Here is a 16,374-nt window from a genome sequence, read left to right as displayed (position 1 = left end):
ACAAACGATCGTAACAAAAGAGAATTCGATATATTCGAATCGTCGATCGATAAATCGATTTCCTCTTGGAATTTTCTCATAAAGCATTAAAGCTAATCCGACGACGTGTTTTAAATAACGATTATCACGATTGAACACGACGATGAAAATCAATGAGAGAAATTTTTCAATGTCAAAACGAACGAATTAAAAAGATAATTACGATGACATATATTTGAATCGATTTCTATTTCAATATTTTTCTTTATTTCCTCCCTTAATAATCCCTTTTTATCTCGTTTATTTTCTTAAAATCTTTTTTACCTCATTATCCTGACTTAATCTCAATCACCTTCCTGTGTGTTTTTTTTCTTTTTTTTTTTTTGTGTCCCATAATCTAATCGACTTCCTTCAAATTTGCGATTAATTTCAAGCATAGGCTACGACGTATCGACCACTTTCCGAGAACACGAACCCTACGTTTCGAGCCACCCTTCAATTCTTTTATCCGACAAGAAACTCGTTCAGGAGCTTTCGATATACGAACACAAAAATCAGCTTTATTCTGACATGTGGATGAAATCGAAAGGGCGCGGTGGGGTAGGAGTAGGGTGTGTTTTGCCATAAGTTCCATAGCTTCATGATATCTATACGACACACGTCATATGATGTATAAATGTATACCATATATAAACTCTGTATCTCTCTCTCTTTCTCTCTTACACACACACATACTAATACATTGAAAACAATTGAACGTTTTTACAAAGCAACGATCCAACCATTCCCCAATTAAATCTCCGCGTCAGATCTTCGAAATTAAACAACTCACCCCGTTTCCATTTCCAACGTATTTAACACGTATAGAAGGTAGGTTGATATCGATCGATCGAATCTGAACGTGAGCGAGATGATTGGCGAGCTTTAAACCGGTCTATAAATATAACGCATGCATCAATAATGTACAAGCGCACTATCAATATACGAAGAGGTGGAAGAAGAGAGAAAGAGAGAAAGAGAGAAAGAGAGAAAGAGAGAGAGAGAGAGAGTGAGAGAGAAATTCGATGTTATGTATCAAGGTAATGGCGGTCTGCCGTTGGTGTGGCTAGCTGCGTCGATCGAGGGAAGCAGAACCGTTTTTGAGAGATGGTAGGGGGAGGAATAGAAGGCTGGTTGGGGTTACGGGGGGAGGTGAAAGCTGAGTGGGGTCCATATTGCGGTCGAAATGTTTCATCAAATATTTAAGTGGCATCGTGCTGCTATCAGATACACTTCAAAATTCATGCCGCGAGACCCATGCGTTCGTGCGGTATGCGGTAGTGCGTCGTCGATTAAAAAGCTCTTTCGATCTCGTCGAAGACTACCGGCATAACTTTATGAACCATGGATATATATATATATATATATATATATATATCCCCCATCACTGCCCCATCTTCTCCACCCCCTATGAACAAGGTTATTTTTCTCGAATGTAACAGAGTCCGGGGAATCGGATCTTTTTCGTCAAAATTTTTGAATAATAAACGAAACGACGTGCCTTTGAAAATCGCCCTAATACTTCATCTCACATTTGAATATTTAATTCAATGAAAATGGAAAAGGAAATCGTGAAATGTGAATTTTTCAATCACTTAAATCATCGTCTATTCTTTTTGTCTCTTTTCTTTGTTTCTTTTTCTTTTTTTCTTTTTTTCTTTTTTCATTCTTCTTTTCTTTTTTTTTCTTCTTCTTTGTTTTTTTGTTTTTCTTTTATCAGAGAAATACATACACGACAATGCCAAAGTAAAATTATCACATTATTTGTTTCATTTTCGTATATTTAAATACGTACGATCTAGAAAATTTTTTAATTATCATCGAAGCTAAAATTAAACTTCGAGGTGACATCGAGAACTTGAAAATTGAATCCTTAATTGATTGACATTACGATAAAATAATTCGATTCGAAACAAAAATACAAGAATATTTTTCGACGAAACAATTATATATATATATATATATATATATATATATATATATATCGTTTTGAGAAATGTATACGTTTAAATAATATAAATTGTTATAAATCCGTGATGATGATAAAGGATATCATGGACTATCGGAAAGACGAGCGAAAGGAGCCGACAGGACGGTAGTCACGAGTCAATAGGATCGAAAAGATCGTCGACGTTTAGTCGCTATCGATACGCGGAACGGGTACGATCGCGTCCGGAGACCGGTAGTAAGCAACCTGAAGTAGAAGGACAGAGAGAAAGAGAGAGGGAGAGAGAGAGAGAAAGAGATAGATAGAGACACGTTACGACTTAAGGATTGGCGGGGGAGATGGAAAAGTAGGCAGAGACGGTCGTCTCTCGTTGGTGTCGATGATCGCTCGATGGACGAAGAATGGCCGTGTCTGGCTTTTATCGAATCACGATGTAAACGTCAAAGGAGCGCGAATTGACTACCCAGAACACGCGTCCCGGTGGAGATATTGAATTCCAAATTCCACGATTATCGAGCCGGACAGTGCTCTATTTGTTATACTATCTGGGAGCGAGGCACGTAGCGTGCCCAGGCCGATGAGCTTACGCCGGGGTTCTGGCCTCTTGAAATATGTCGTTTATACTGACGTGAAGGTACGCGACGAGTGCGTCGCATATGTAATTCCTACTTAGAGTCACCATTACGGTAATATACGACGCATTAACCAAGTTTCTACCTTCGATACGGGACTCGACTCGGTCGACCGTCTCTTTCTCCTACTCTTCTTCTTCTTCTTCTTCTTCTTCTTCTTCTTCTTCTTCTTCTTCTTCTTCTACTTCTCCTTCTCTTCTTATTCTACTACTTCTCCTTCTCCTCGTTCTCCTTCCTACCACCTACTCCGTTCTTACTCCTACTCACTACTCCTTCGCTGCGAGCTACTCTTTCTCTCTATTTATCTCATTCCCTCTTTCTATCTCTTATCCTTCTTTCTTCCTTCCTTCCTTCCATCCATCCATCCATCCATCCATCCATCCATCCATCCATCCATCCATCCATCCATCCATCTATCCATCCTTCTATCCTTTCTCCGCTCCTTTACGTACGCAAAGAGAACTTCGCGTGTTCGATCCATCAGGTATTTTCAGGCTTCCCACCGGATATGTCGGTGTAAAATGAAAAAGCGTATCCCTGTCGTCCAACTCGAATATCTGACACGCACAGAGCACATGGAATTCTCGCTTCCTGCTCGTCCCCCGTAATACCATAGATATCTTATGTTCCGCGAATAGGATACATCGGCATCATTGAAGCATACATGATGATAATCAAAGACTGGTAGACATTTAGAAAGTATCATCGCAGAAAGGAGACCCATTCCATAATATCCTTCCTTTTCCGCTTCTAATTACGTTCATCGAGAAACCGATCGATGTTTCATAGGACTCGAAGAACGCCAACCGGATTGCGTTGGAATCTAACGATATACCTCTTTAGGTAAGCATACGATATAGCCGTCGAGATACAAGGCACTGATCCGTTTTGTAACATTCCGCGTCTTAACGTAGCGGCATATCTCTCTTTCTCCCCTCTCTCTCTCTTTCTCTCTCTGTCTCTCTTTCTCGACTCCTTAGACCCTTCCCATTAAGTATACGAGGATAAGTCCTTAGCCTGGATTCAGCTTGGACTTGGAACATTAAGCGTTTACCGCCTTCCCGTAAGTTTGACCCTCTAACGTAGCTAGCTAGCTAGGTAGGTAGCTAGCTAGCCAGCTAGCCAACCAGCCAGCCAGTTCTACTACGTTGCTCTATTTCGTCGTAGTCTTATCCTCTCTCTCTTTCTCTTTCTCTCTCTCTCTCTCTCTCTCCCCTTTTCGACTCACCCCTAACCAGCCAACTCCTCGTCCAGCGATGAACGGTCCGCGTCGAAATTCGACTCCGACGGTCCTTGGACGTGCAACTAGCGAGTTTCCCAAGTCTGAACTCTCTTCGGATATCCACCTTAGCACCGGGTGCCAATAAAGGGTCTGGCAGTCTCCTCCTTCGGCGCTCGAGTGTGTCCGGTGTAACTCGGTGATCTCCAACTATCCCGTTGGATTACCAACTATTCTCGAAGACGGGGCCATCGGGGATTAGGACTGCCGGTGGTTGCTGCTCCCGTCATCCCTTCCGAGCGTGCCTTTCCATGACCATCGAGCGGTCCTCGATCCTCTTCCTTCTCTCTCTATCTCTCTCTATCTCTCTTCCCCTGTCTCCCTCTCTTTGGCGCACCTAACGATGGATCCTTTAGCTCAGACTGGCTCCACTCGTCCAAGTAGGAAGCTCTGCACCACCCAAACCACCCAACCTAGACTCGCCTCGTCACCACCACCATCAGCACCACCGATACTTACACACCACCCAACCCAGTAGTCCAATATCAATTATAAGAGAAGACAAGAACGCTGCAATCACGAGCAGGCAGACCTTAACGGATCAAAGGTCTTCCAGCTCGCGGCTCTGCTGGATCACCAGTTTTTAGATAAGAAATACTTCAATTAACCGATTTCTTCCTCTTACGTTACTTCCCCCGTTCTCCCTCCTTTCTCATAGCACCGCGTAGATATCTACTACTTACTACCTACCACCCCCAAGCTATTCTCCACCACGGAATGGTATTGCTCTGGGATTAGTCGAATATAAATCTCTCCCGCAGAAAGCGACGAACTCGATCCGTACTGATCCGTAAGCCCCACTTCGGCTTCGGTATCGACTGTCGAACTAATACCGTCTACCGATCGTAAGGGCATTCGGCTTTACCCGAGAAATCTTGCGAAATTCTAGAAAATATTTTCGCTTAAGGCAACGTACATATGTGTATCCATCCCTTCATCTCAATCATATCCAATTCGCTTATAATCGGCGTTCGATTTATTCCTGCTCGATTAAAAATTGATAAGATCGAGGAAAGTGGATCGCGACGGAAGATTATCTATTGTCCACGACACGTGCATGGAAGCTCCTTCGTAGCACTCCCTACGGCGAATTTGACGATTCACCGAAGTAGATAAGAATCTCTCTCTCTCTCTCTCTCTCTCTATCTATCTATCTATCTATCTATCTATCTATCTCTCTCTTTCTCTTTCTCGGAGTATACTACACTCGAGGTTACTCCACACAACCACGATATTTCCGAAAGTCGATCCGTAATCTCTATTTGCTTTCGCAATTTATATCCGTTCGTTAATCGTATAAGAAAAAGGGGGATGAGGATGAAAAGGTGAAGGTAGAGGAAAAAGAGAAAGAGTAGTAGAAAGGATATAACCAAAAGAAATTATAATTTAAGATCACCGTACGATTCGAAAGGGAACGTGGTGTATCGACGAATGCTAATGACACACCCACACGAACATACATATACAAAGGTATATAAGGGCCCCCGTTCGTTCGTTCGTTATTCCGTACCTTCGCTCTTGGTATTCGTCGATGTCTGACGTTTATACCGTCGTGCTGTGGACGATTTAAGGGAATTTCGTGGAACGCCTGGAAATTTCCATGTTTAAGGCGCAGTTTAGTCTGGCTTAAAGCGCTTCCTGTCATCCGTAACCCCCATAACTACATATGTTCGGCAGCCGCGTAAACGCAGACGCGCGTGCCATAAGGTGTCGACGCGCATTGTCGATGTGCGCGAAACCGTCGTCGTCGGCCTCATTCCCAGTTAGGCCTTTAAATTCGTCAAGACGTTTATGAGTATGTGCCACCGTGATCTTATCGGACATGAAAAATTCAACGTTAACATCTTCTATCTCGAGCTCGTTCACGACTTTATTCTAACGATCTCTCGGCTATTTTTTCTCTCTCTCTCTCTCTCTCTTATTTTCATTTTTTTATTCATTTTTTTTTCTTTTTTCTTTCTTTTCCTTTTTTTTCTTTTTTCTTTTTTTTTTTTTTTTTTTTGACGACGTTCACGTTGGCTTATTTACGGTCAAAATGTATGAGCCATATCTTTCAATGACGTCAATTATTTCGAAACTTCATCGATCGTAAAGATAGTCAATAAATTTGGATTGCGTCGAATTGAGATATTAATGAATATCAATAAACCAATTTTAACGCTTTACTAAATGGAAAAGATCGATGGACGAATGATTGAACTATCTTATTTCCAATGCAAAGAAAATATTTACCAAATGATTTTTTATTAATTATACTTATTATTATTATTATTATTATTATTATTATTATTATTTCATTTTCATTAATTTGTCGTAGTCTTCCATCTTAAAAAAAAAAGAAAAGAAACAAAAAAAAAAGAAAGGAAAAGAATAAATATTACAATATTTCATAATAATCATAGAGATTAAAATTTCATTCAATTCAAAAATAATAAAGACGTTAGAATTAAATAGGTAAAATCGTATCTCGTACATTATGGCAAATGGTTTTCCAAATGAATAAATAGAGAAGGGGTAAAAAAAAAAGGAAAAGAAAAGAAAAAAAAAGAAAGAAGGAAAAAAAAGAAAGGTGTCTCAAAGTTGAAACGAGTTTTACTCCAGGGAGAAAAGTAGTTGGACTTTTTCGATTTTCTCCCCATATCGATAGTTCATAGTTTGCCAGTGGAATTTCATAGATAAATATATATATATATATATATATATATATATATATATATATATATGTATATATATATATATATATACGTACACCTTATTTTCATTTCGACGGTGACATCGCGTGTAACATATGTATGTATCGTAATCTGTGGTTCCCAACGGTACACCGTCCACCCACTTCCTCATTGACCAGCTGACATTATCGTGAGCTCGGTTACGGTATTCCCGTCCTGGTCGACTCACCGACTATCTCGCCTTCTCTCTTGCAATTAGACCAAAGCGACTTTTACAAATTGATCGATAAGCCGAGAAACTTCGATTACCCTTTTCTTTTTCTTTTTTTTTGTTTTTTTTGTTCTTTTTTTTTTGATCATTCGATTGGCAAGAGGAAAAAAAAGAAAAATAAGAGATGAAACAAGAGCGTAGAAATATTTTAAGTTTGATCACTTCTCTGGTAAGAAAAAAAAAAAAAATAAATGAAAAAAAAAAGAAAAAATAAAAAAATGAAAGAAGAGTGAGCATAAGGATCGGCCAGACCGAGATAAAGACATTTTCGCCGATACGAGAGCTAAAACGATTCACAATAATCCGCATACGTTTCATTTTCACACAACTACCATAGAAAAAGCGAAAACGCAGCATGGTGGAATCGCGTCTATAAATATTTGAAAGGGACCTGGTGGAGTTCCTTTCCTTTTTTTTTTCTTTTTTTTTTTTTACGGGCTACCCGGTAGATATCTCATGGGGCCGACATAGCTTGGACCTCGACGACCTCTTTCTTCCTTCACGTTCTCTTCTTTTTCTATTATGCCGTGATTTTTTATTGACGAAGTGGACACTGTCCTAGGCTGGTAGAGCGGCGAAGGGTCCGAGGACATCTATTACTTTGTTGCTTGCTTCTTTTCTCTCTCCCTCTCTTTCTCTCTCTCTCTCTCTCTCTCTCTCTTTCTCTCTCTCTCTCTCTCTTTCTCTTTTCATTCCAATACATATACACGGAATACATATATACATACATATTTACTTTTTCGCGTAGGGTAAAAGACCGCGAGGCCCGAGTTGAGGGTGGAAAGTTAGCGCAAGAAGGACGCAGATAGTGAAAAAAAGGGAAAAAAGAAAAAGAAGAAAAAGAATGAAAGAAGAAGAAAAGCAAAAGAGAAAGAGAGATAGAGAGAAACGTCGGTGGAGTCCAGTTTGGAGGGTTGAACGATCGAGTCGGTAGACTGGTATAGGAAAGGGAAGGGAAAGAGGGCGAACAGGTCAGTTTTGTCCCAAGTGTGCAATGCTCGGGGCCATAGATCACGCAATATCAGTTGTCAGGCCGGGACCGAACGGATCGAATGGTGGAGGCGATGGGGTGGACACGACGCGCTTTGCCCGGGACAACTGGACACTGCCCTGTCCCCGAAGTGCGAGTGATGACCCCCGGGGGAGCCTGGCCCATGCAAAAACTCTCCCTCCCAATCTCCATCTCTTTCTTTCTTTCTTCTACGTTCTTCTTTCCTTATTTCTTCGTCACCTACATACATATATGTCCCTATCCACATAGTACATCCTTGTCCATCTTAGTAGTGTGTCCTTTTCGCAAGCACTTTCACCTCTTCTTTCGTTTATTGCTTAGAACACATAAAAAGGAATATCTAACGAGTACCGATAACTCAAGTTCTCCTTACTCTCTGGTGGCTCGCTTCGTATAAACCTATTTTTCTTTTTACCTCGTAGGGAGTGAATCTCGCAGTTCTCTCCGTCTCTCTTCCTCTCATACATACTCTCTCTTTCTCTCTCTCTCCCCCCCTTTCTCTTTCACTTTCTCTCTTATTCCATTTTCTTTTGCTTTTCGTTTCTTTTCCGATCTTCTATCTCCCACCATCGGTCTCTAATCCTCGGACCCACGACTTTCAATATGGTTTGACGGGATTACCGCGACTCCTTCTCCCGAGTGCTTTCTTTTTTTCTCTCTTTTCTTTTCTTCTTTCTCTCTTTTTTTCCTTCCTTTCTTTTCTTTCCTTTTTTGTATGTATATGAGAGAGAGAGAGAGAGAGAGAGAGAGAGAGAATTTCTCAACCCCTCACATGTTTTCCCTGCAGACCGTGAATGCGAAATCGCGCGATTTACTCGCCACCGTCCGATTTCGGTTCTTTACTTATTTATGTGATTGCCTACCGCGTCAATGTGAAACAATGTACCATGTTTCAGAAAAGAAGAAAGAGAGAGAGAGGGAGAGAGAGAGGAAGAGTGTGAGCAAGATTGAAAAAATTCGAATGAAATTATTAGAAAAATGAGTTTCTGTATAAGATCATCTGTCTTTTCTTACATTATTAAACGATTACAAATCGAGAACTCAGAAAACAATTTCGATGACTTTTCGATCTCATTGAATTATCAACGACGACAGATCGAAGATAGAGAGAGAGAGAGAGAGAGGGAGAGAGAAAGAGAGAGACAGAAATAGAGAAAGGAGCGAGGGAGAGAGACAAACAAAGAGAGAGAGAGAGAGAGAGTGAGAGAGAAGAAATGCTTCTTAAAATAATTAAATACTATTCTAGTTCAACATAAAATTATAATAAGTTTTCTAGAATATTTAACGTTCGACTATCTAATGGACGAGTTAATACAATAGTTTCGATGAATTATTAATGATAACAAAAGAGAGAGAGAGAGAGAGAGAGAGAGAGAGAGAGAGAGAGAAAGAGAGAAAGAGAGAGAGAGAAAAAGACAGTGAAAGAAAAAAGAAAAAGAAAATGAGAAAGTGAGAGAGAAAGGGAGAGGGAAAGAGAGAGAGAGAGATAGAGAGATAGAAAGAGTTTATAGAGCTCGTGATGCAATCACGTAAAAACGTCTCCCGTTCACTTTCGGTCGGACTATTAATGGCACGGCACTTTCGACGAAAAGTGCACCGACAAAATCCAAACGTTTCTTCGAGAAAGGGAAGAGACGATGTCTCTTGTCTTCGCGGAGTCTCGCGACCCGCTGGACCCTTTCGATTTCGACGCCTTTTCTTTTTTTTTTTTTCTTTTCTTTTTCTTTTTTTTATTTTTTTTTACTTTTTTCTTTTTCTTCTTTCTTTCCTCTTCTTTTTTTTTTTTTTTTTGAACGACGCGACGAAAACGAACGAAGTGAGAGTAACGGAAAAAGAGAATTATAGAAATAAAGAGAGAGGAAAGGAGAGAGAGATAGAGAGAGAGATGGTTGAGAGAGAAGAAAAGAGGTAGAAAGAGAAAGAGAATTATAGATAGAAAGAGAGAGAGAGAGAGAGAGAGAGAAATAGAAAGAGATAGAAAAAGAAAGAGCATTCGGATCTTCGCGATCCACCTATAGCCAACACGTTGAACAAAGCGATAGCACACGTCGTTAAAATTAGCACAGAACAATGTACGTGGCCGGATTCAGACGGAGTTAAGTGTCTCTCTTTTCTATTTCTTTCTCTCTTTTTCTTTCTCTCTTTCCGTCTCTCTCTCTCTCTCTCTCTCTCTCTCTCTCTCTCTCCTCTTCTCGTACTCGATTTCGCTCTCTCCATCATTTCGTTCCACTCCCAATCATTCTTTCATCTCTCTTTGTATTATTTTTTTCTTTCTATTTCAACTCTTTTTCTTATTTTCTATTTTTTATTTTTATAAAAAAAGGAAAAAAAAGAAAAGGGAGAGAAAAAGAAAAAAAAAAAAGTAATAATCATCCGTTTATAATCATCGTGATATTTGTTTGATGTGATATCGATAATATCTATTTGAAAAATATTAGAAAAACATTAGAACGTATTAGAAATGATGAATCGAGGAAAAACAATACGAAAGATCTTTCGTGTCTCGATTCTTTTCTCGCTCGTCCTCCGTGACGCATACCAATGCTGCGTGGCTATCTATAGAGAGAAAGAAAGAGAGAGAAAGATACAGAGACAGAGAAAAAGAGAGAGAGAGAGAGAGAGAGAAAGAAAGAACGGAACGCACGATAGGCTCACAAAACGCGCGCACGTCGAAGCCCTCGTCTTCTTCTTTTAGTATTCGTCTTTTTCGTCGACATGACTTTCCCTCTCGTCTCCTCTCCTTTCCACCTTACACCACTTTCTTTTCTCTCTAACGCATCAACGACGTATATTATTCCCTTACATTCCCTTTCCCTCTCTACCTATCCCCTCCCACCTTTTTTCTTATTCCCATTTTGTTTTCTTTTCTTTTCCGCAGATTTTTCTTTCTTCTTCTTCTTCTTCTTCTTTTCTTCTTCTTCTTCTTCTATTCCGCTTTTGTTTTCATTCCTCACATTTTATCCTACCTTTCGCCACTTAAGCGTTTCAACACGAAAATAATTACATAGATACATTTAGTATTTATATTTTACATGATAATATAACATTATTATAAATTACTTTTTATTGAACAGCATTTCTCCTTCCTCCTATTCCTAATTATTCTTCTTCTTTTTCCTTTTTCTTTTTCCTTATCTTTTTTTTCCTTCTTTCTTTCTTTCTTTTTCTTTTTTTCTTTTTTTCATTCTAAATATTTATTATCCTAACTTTCGTCACTAACGCATTTAACACAAAAGATCATTAAAATTCGTATTTATATTTATTCGTTACTATAACATTACTATAAATTACTTTTCGTTGAAGAACAATCACCTATCGATTTCGTTAATACGAAACAATGATCTGAGTAAAAAAAAAAAAAAAAGAAAAAAAAAAAACAGAGAAGAAGAAATAAAAAAATACAACAAAAAAGGGAAAGAAAGAAGAAGAAATTAAACGTTATAGATACGTCATACTTTTATTCGGTCGTTCTCGTTAAATACGTAATTATAAGAGGAATATACATAATTATCGTCGGACGACGATAGAAGGAAAGATCGAGGAGAGAAAGAGAGAGAGAAGATGAAAGATCTGTAGGACGATGAAACAAATAGTCCTACCGTGGAAAATGCGAAGCAAATCAGACAATTTCACGGCAGATAATCCAGGGACGGGGATTCGCGGGCACACGTATATATATATATATATATATATATATATATAAAGTAGTAGGTAGATTTACACATACACACACACAAAGAGAAAGAGAGAAAGAGAGAGAGAGAAAGGCGACACGAGGGAACGACGACGAGTCATTTGGGTGATGTAGAGAGATCGAACGTCCTTCGAAGAGTCGGTCGAATCAGGCTCTGCGAGTTCCGGGGATTGGAGGTCGACGAGAGAAGAAGCTAAAGGTAGTAGGTTGGGGTGGTGAAGAAGGTTCGCTTCGAAGTCACGAGGAAGGGGGTGGTGAACGGGAGCTTGTCGATGAAAACGAAAGAGGCAGATAGATGGATAGATATAAAGAGAGAAAGAGAGAGAGAGAGAGAGAGAGAGAAAGAAAGGAGAGAAATGGAAGTTCCATAGTACGGATTCACCAAGCGTTATGATTTGTGCTCGCTTCGACTTCCGTCAATAATTTTACGGCAAATTTAACTCTAAACTTTCCGTCAACTTATTTCGACCTGCCCTCTCTTTCTCTCTCTCTCTCTCTCTCTTTCTCTTTCTCTTTCTTTCTCCTCATCCTCCTTCCTCCTTCCTCCTCTTCTCCTCTTTCTCCTTCTTCTTCTTTTTTACTCCAATTCTCTCATACAAACGTAAAGAAACTCCACGAAGGACTCCGCGAGGTTCTCAGTGAGTACCGTGTTACTCGCATTAAAATTTGCAAACGATTTGAGTTCACCCTTCGATTATTCGATTCGAACGATCTAACATCATTGACGAACGTAAACCTCTTTAATGTCTAATCTACTTAGATATAACGATACGATAAATAATGCGTATCATTGATATAGTTAGGTTAGTTATATATTTCATAATATATTATATTAGTTTCATAAGTCTGATTCCCTCTCCTAACTCGAAGTAATTTCGTCGTATAAAAATGCACACATATATATATATATATATATATATATATATATATATATATGTGTGTATATACGCACACACAAATACATGCACGCGCATACGTACAAAGGACAATATTTTTTCGTCCTGTTGTAGAGTAAAAGTTGCTTTCCTTCGTTCGCTTTTCAATTCGCGAACGAATTCATATCGAGAAGATGGAACGTAGAAAAATGAGAACCCCCCGCGAAGTTTCATGCAGATTAAATGGGAAAACTCGGGAGAGATGCATTTGCGTTATTCCGATAATAAGAAATAAGCGTAGAGATCCGTGAAAGAGACGAACGTCTTTCTCTCTCTCTCTTTCTCTATCTCTCTCTCTCTCTCTCCCTCTCTCTCTCTCTCTCTCTCTTTTCATTCTTTTTATTATCTCGCGACCGTCTTACGGAAGTTATAGCGATGGAAAAGTTTTCTACTTATCCAAAGATTTTCTTGAAATGCGTGTGAAAGAGACAGAGAGAGACAGAGACAGAGACAGAGAGAGAGAAAGAGAGAGAGAGAGAGAGAGAGAGAGAGAGAGAGAGAGAGATAAAGAGACAGAGAGATAGAGAGAGAGAGAAAACTAGGATACACTTTAGTTGAGTTCTTCGAGTGTTTGATTTTTGTTATAGTGGATGAAGACGTTAGAAGACGGACGATTTTAACGAGCAGTAGAAAACTTATTATTCGCTTGGACACACATCCAATCTTAACTTTTTTCAGACAATAATTGTGCGAAACGAAGGAAAGAAAGAGAAAGAATGAAAAACAGACAGACAGACAGACAGACAGACAGAGAGAGAGAGAGAGAGAGAAAGAGAGAGAGAGAGAGAAAGAAAAAGAGAAAAAGACAGATAGAATGTGTGTAAGGTATGATACTTAAGAGAACCAGACAGGCAAAAGGAAAGGAATCCGACTACCTTCAAACGTTATCACTCGCTAAACGTTTTACAACCGATGCTGCGCTTTTGCACCATCTCAAATGACTTTTTTATTGGGTCCAAATCGATATTACACCGTTTCACCTTCCTTTCTCTATCTTTCGCTTTCTATCTCCGTCTCTGTTCCTCCCTCTCTCTCTCTCTCTCTCTCTCTCTCTCTCTCTCTCTCTTTCTCTCTCATACTCTATCTCTTCGTTTCGTTCGCAGGTAAAGAGAAGTTTCAGAACGACATCCGATGGCACATCGACACCTACGTAATCTCTTTGAATGTCCAAAGGAAGTGCTATGAATGACATTTGTCCAGTGATAAGACATACATTTTCGGGAAGCACGAACCGATTGTTGCCAATACGATATCGTCGATTTCTACAATCCATTATGATTCTTATCTCGTTTCTATTGTATCCCGTAAAAAATAATGTCAACGATAGAAAAAGATCGGATTTAATGATAATAATTATTAAAATTAACGATAAAAAAAATATTAAGAAGATCATTTTACGATTCGGGATATAGAAATGGCGATAGAATATATTCAAATGCTGAATGATAATTTGTCTCTTTCTTTCTCTCTCTCTCTCTCTCTCTCTCTCTTTCTCTCTCTGTTTCTTATAACAGAGATAAACGAATAAATAAAATTAGTGGATCAAATTTGTATAACAAGGAATGTACAATAAAACCTTTATGTCATTTTTCTTCGATCTTTCTTTCACGCATGAGTATAATGTCTCACGGGAGAACGACGAGGTGCATGGAAAGAGAACGCGAAGTGCAGAATCACATATCTGAGTAGTGCTCGGCATTATACCCCTACGTGTCACGTGTCTACGAGTGCCTCGTGTCTCTCGCGGAAAGTAACGTGAGAAGTAATGCCGTATCGCGAGAAAAAGAGAGAGAGAGAGAGAGAGAGAGAGAGAAAAAGTAAGAAAAGAAGATACCTTAGAAGACCAAAAGAAAAGGTGTCTGAAGATATGGCCGTGGTGTGTAGAAAAACACGCTATGTACCCCCACCCAGAATCTCTCCCCCCCTCTTCTTCTCTCTCTTTCTCCTTCTTTCTTTCTTTCTTTCTTACTACGCCAACATCACACACGTCGACAATAAACACGCCCCGGTCATATTATTCTTCCATTTGTCTCCTCATAAATCCAACATAAAGGCGGACACAAGCATTGAACGGGACGATGCTTTGTCTCCTCGTTAAAATTCTATGACTTTTTATTCTTTCTCAAACGACAGGTACGTAAACCAACTAGTTAATAACAAAAGAAATTTCATTTCGAAGAAACTACGAATGACATTAACGAATATCCAATATCATGATGTTCTTTGATAGAAGAAAAAAAAAAATTCTTATCCTATTACGTATTGTATGCCGATAACAAAATTCCAATCGTTAATTCCTCATTAGTAAGTACGTAACAAACTCTCTCCCTCTCTCTCTCTCTCACTCTTCCTACCTAAAAAAAAAAAAAAAAAAAAAAAAAAAAGAGGGAGAGAGAAACAAAAGAGAAAAAAATAAAACACATAAACTTCTCTAACCCCTTTCATCCATTCTAATCTCTTGGTTTTCTTTCTTCTCCCGTAGCTTCTTCTTTCTCCTCACACTGGCAAACTTCTTTCTGAAGGGTGAATGGAGGGCGGTGGGGTGGGTTGGAAGTGTACGAAGAACGGCCATTCGGTCGTCGGAGAGTTTGTAAGACAAAGAGACAGACAGACAGAGAGAGATAGAGAAAGAAAGATAGAGAAAGAAAGATAGAGAGAGAGAGAGAGAGCGAGAGAGAGAGAAAGAAGAATGTGAATGCTGGGGAGATCGGGCCGTTATTTAGTTAATGACTATTCTCTCGCTCGTAGGCGCTGCCAGGCACCCAACGGCCAGCTTGGAATACAAGATCGTGTTTGAGATGCTCAGCGTGCTGTTGCTGTTGCTGCTGCTGCTGCTGCTGCTGTTGCTGCTGCTGCTGCTGCTGCTGCTGCTGTTGCTTCTGTTACTACTTCAGCTGCTAACGCTGGATAGTTGTTGGATCCGGGTACGTAGCCTGGACAGTTCGGCAGGGTAGTATTGGACTCTTTACCATCTTCTCTTTTTCTATCTAGTATATAGTATACGTGTAAGTGCGTGTATACACCAATACATATAAAGGATTGACCCGATAATCATGATGCGATTGAGAAGGGGTTGATCTCTCTTAAAGAAAAAAAAAGAAAGAATGAAATAAATCGGCACTGTGAAATGAGCCTTTTTTCTCTTCTTTCATTCTTTTTTTCTTTTCCTTTTTTTTTTGCTTTTCTTAGGAAAAAAAATAACGATCGATCAAGATATATATATATATATATATATATATATATCTTGATCGATATATATATAGATATATATATTGATATTTGATTAATAATCTTTACAATCGATTTTTTCAGAAAGGAAAACTCACAAAAAGAAAAGAACTTTATTCGATTGTATCGTGACTCCCAGAGCATCCTGTATATAGGTAAGATCAAACATCATAGATAAAATACATAACAAATACCATTTTGGACATGTGACCTTTTTTTATGTTCCCACACACGTGGTATAGAGCGTACGAAAAAAAGATATATATATATGTATATAAAATCGAGATAGAAATTAAGATTAACTGAAAATTCATTTCTCATCCAATCGATTAATCAGGACTATTAAACATACGCTCTCCCATATTATTATCCCTTTTTATCGAAGTAGAGGACAGTAATGAGAGTAGCAACGGCAACAGCAAATCGGTTTCCAAGGATGCACGAAGGTACGAAGTACGGACTACACGAGGGATAATACGAGTCTACTATCTCTCTCTAACTCCCTCGAAACCCTCCAGGTACTACTCTCCTCCTTTTTCTTCTCCTCCTTCTCCTCCTCATCCTCATCCTCATCCTACTCGTTCTCTTAGTCCTCCTTTCCTTCTCGTCGTCGTCGTAGTCGTCGTAGTCATCGTCGTCGTAGTCGTCGTAGTCGTCGTAGTCGTAGTCGTCGTAGTCGTTGTCG

At 39.2% G+C, this 16,374-nt stretch overlaps 1 long non-coding RNA gene across 1 annotated transcript in view; it reads left to right on the top strand.

The window, feature by feature from the left end:
* LOC124421953 overlaps positions 1 to 15,830 on the top strand; it is a 54,974-nt gene extending 39,144 nt beyond the window's left edge. The window contains exons 2-3 of the long non-coding RNA XR_006941771.1: positions 15,210 to 15,385; positions 15,774 to 15,830. This is a non-coding gene — a long non-coding RNA (uncharacterized LOC124421953). The remainder of the gene's footprint in view (positions 1 to 15,209; positions 15,386 to 15,773) is intronic.
* Positions 15,831 to 16,374: the final 544 nt, after the last annotated feature.

This window comes from Vespa crabro, chromosome 2, assembly GCF_910589235.1.
Source record: "Vespa crabro chromosome 2, iyVesCrab1.2, whole genome shotgun sequence".
NCBI classification, from domain to species: domain Eukaryota; kingdom Metazoa; phylum Arthropoda; class Insecta; order Hymenoptera; family Vespidae; genus Vespa; species Vespa crabro.
The sequence above is the reverse complement of the archived record's forward strand: the minus strand, read 5'-3'. Positions and strand labels throughout refer to the sequence as shown.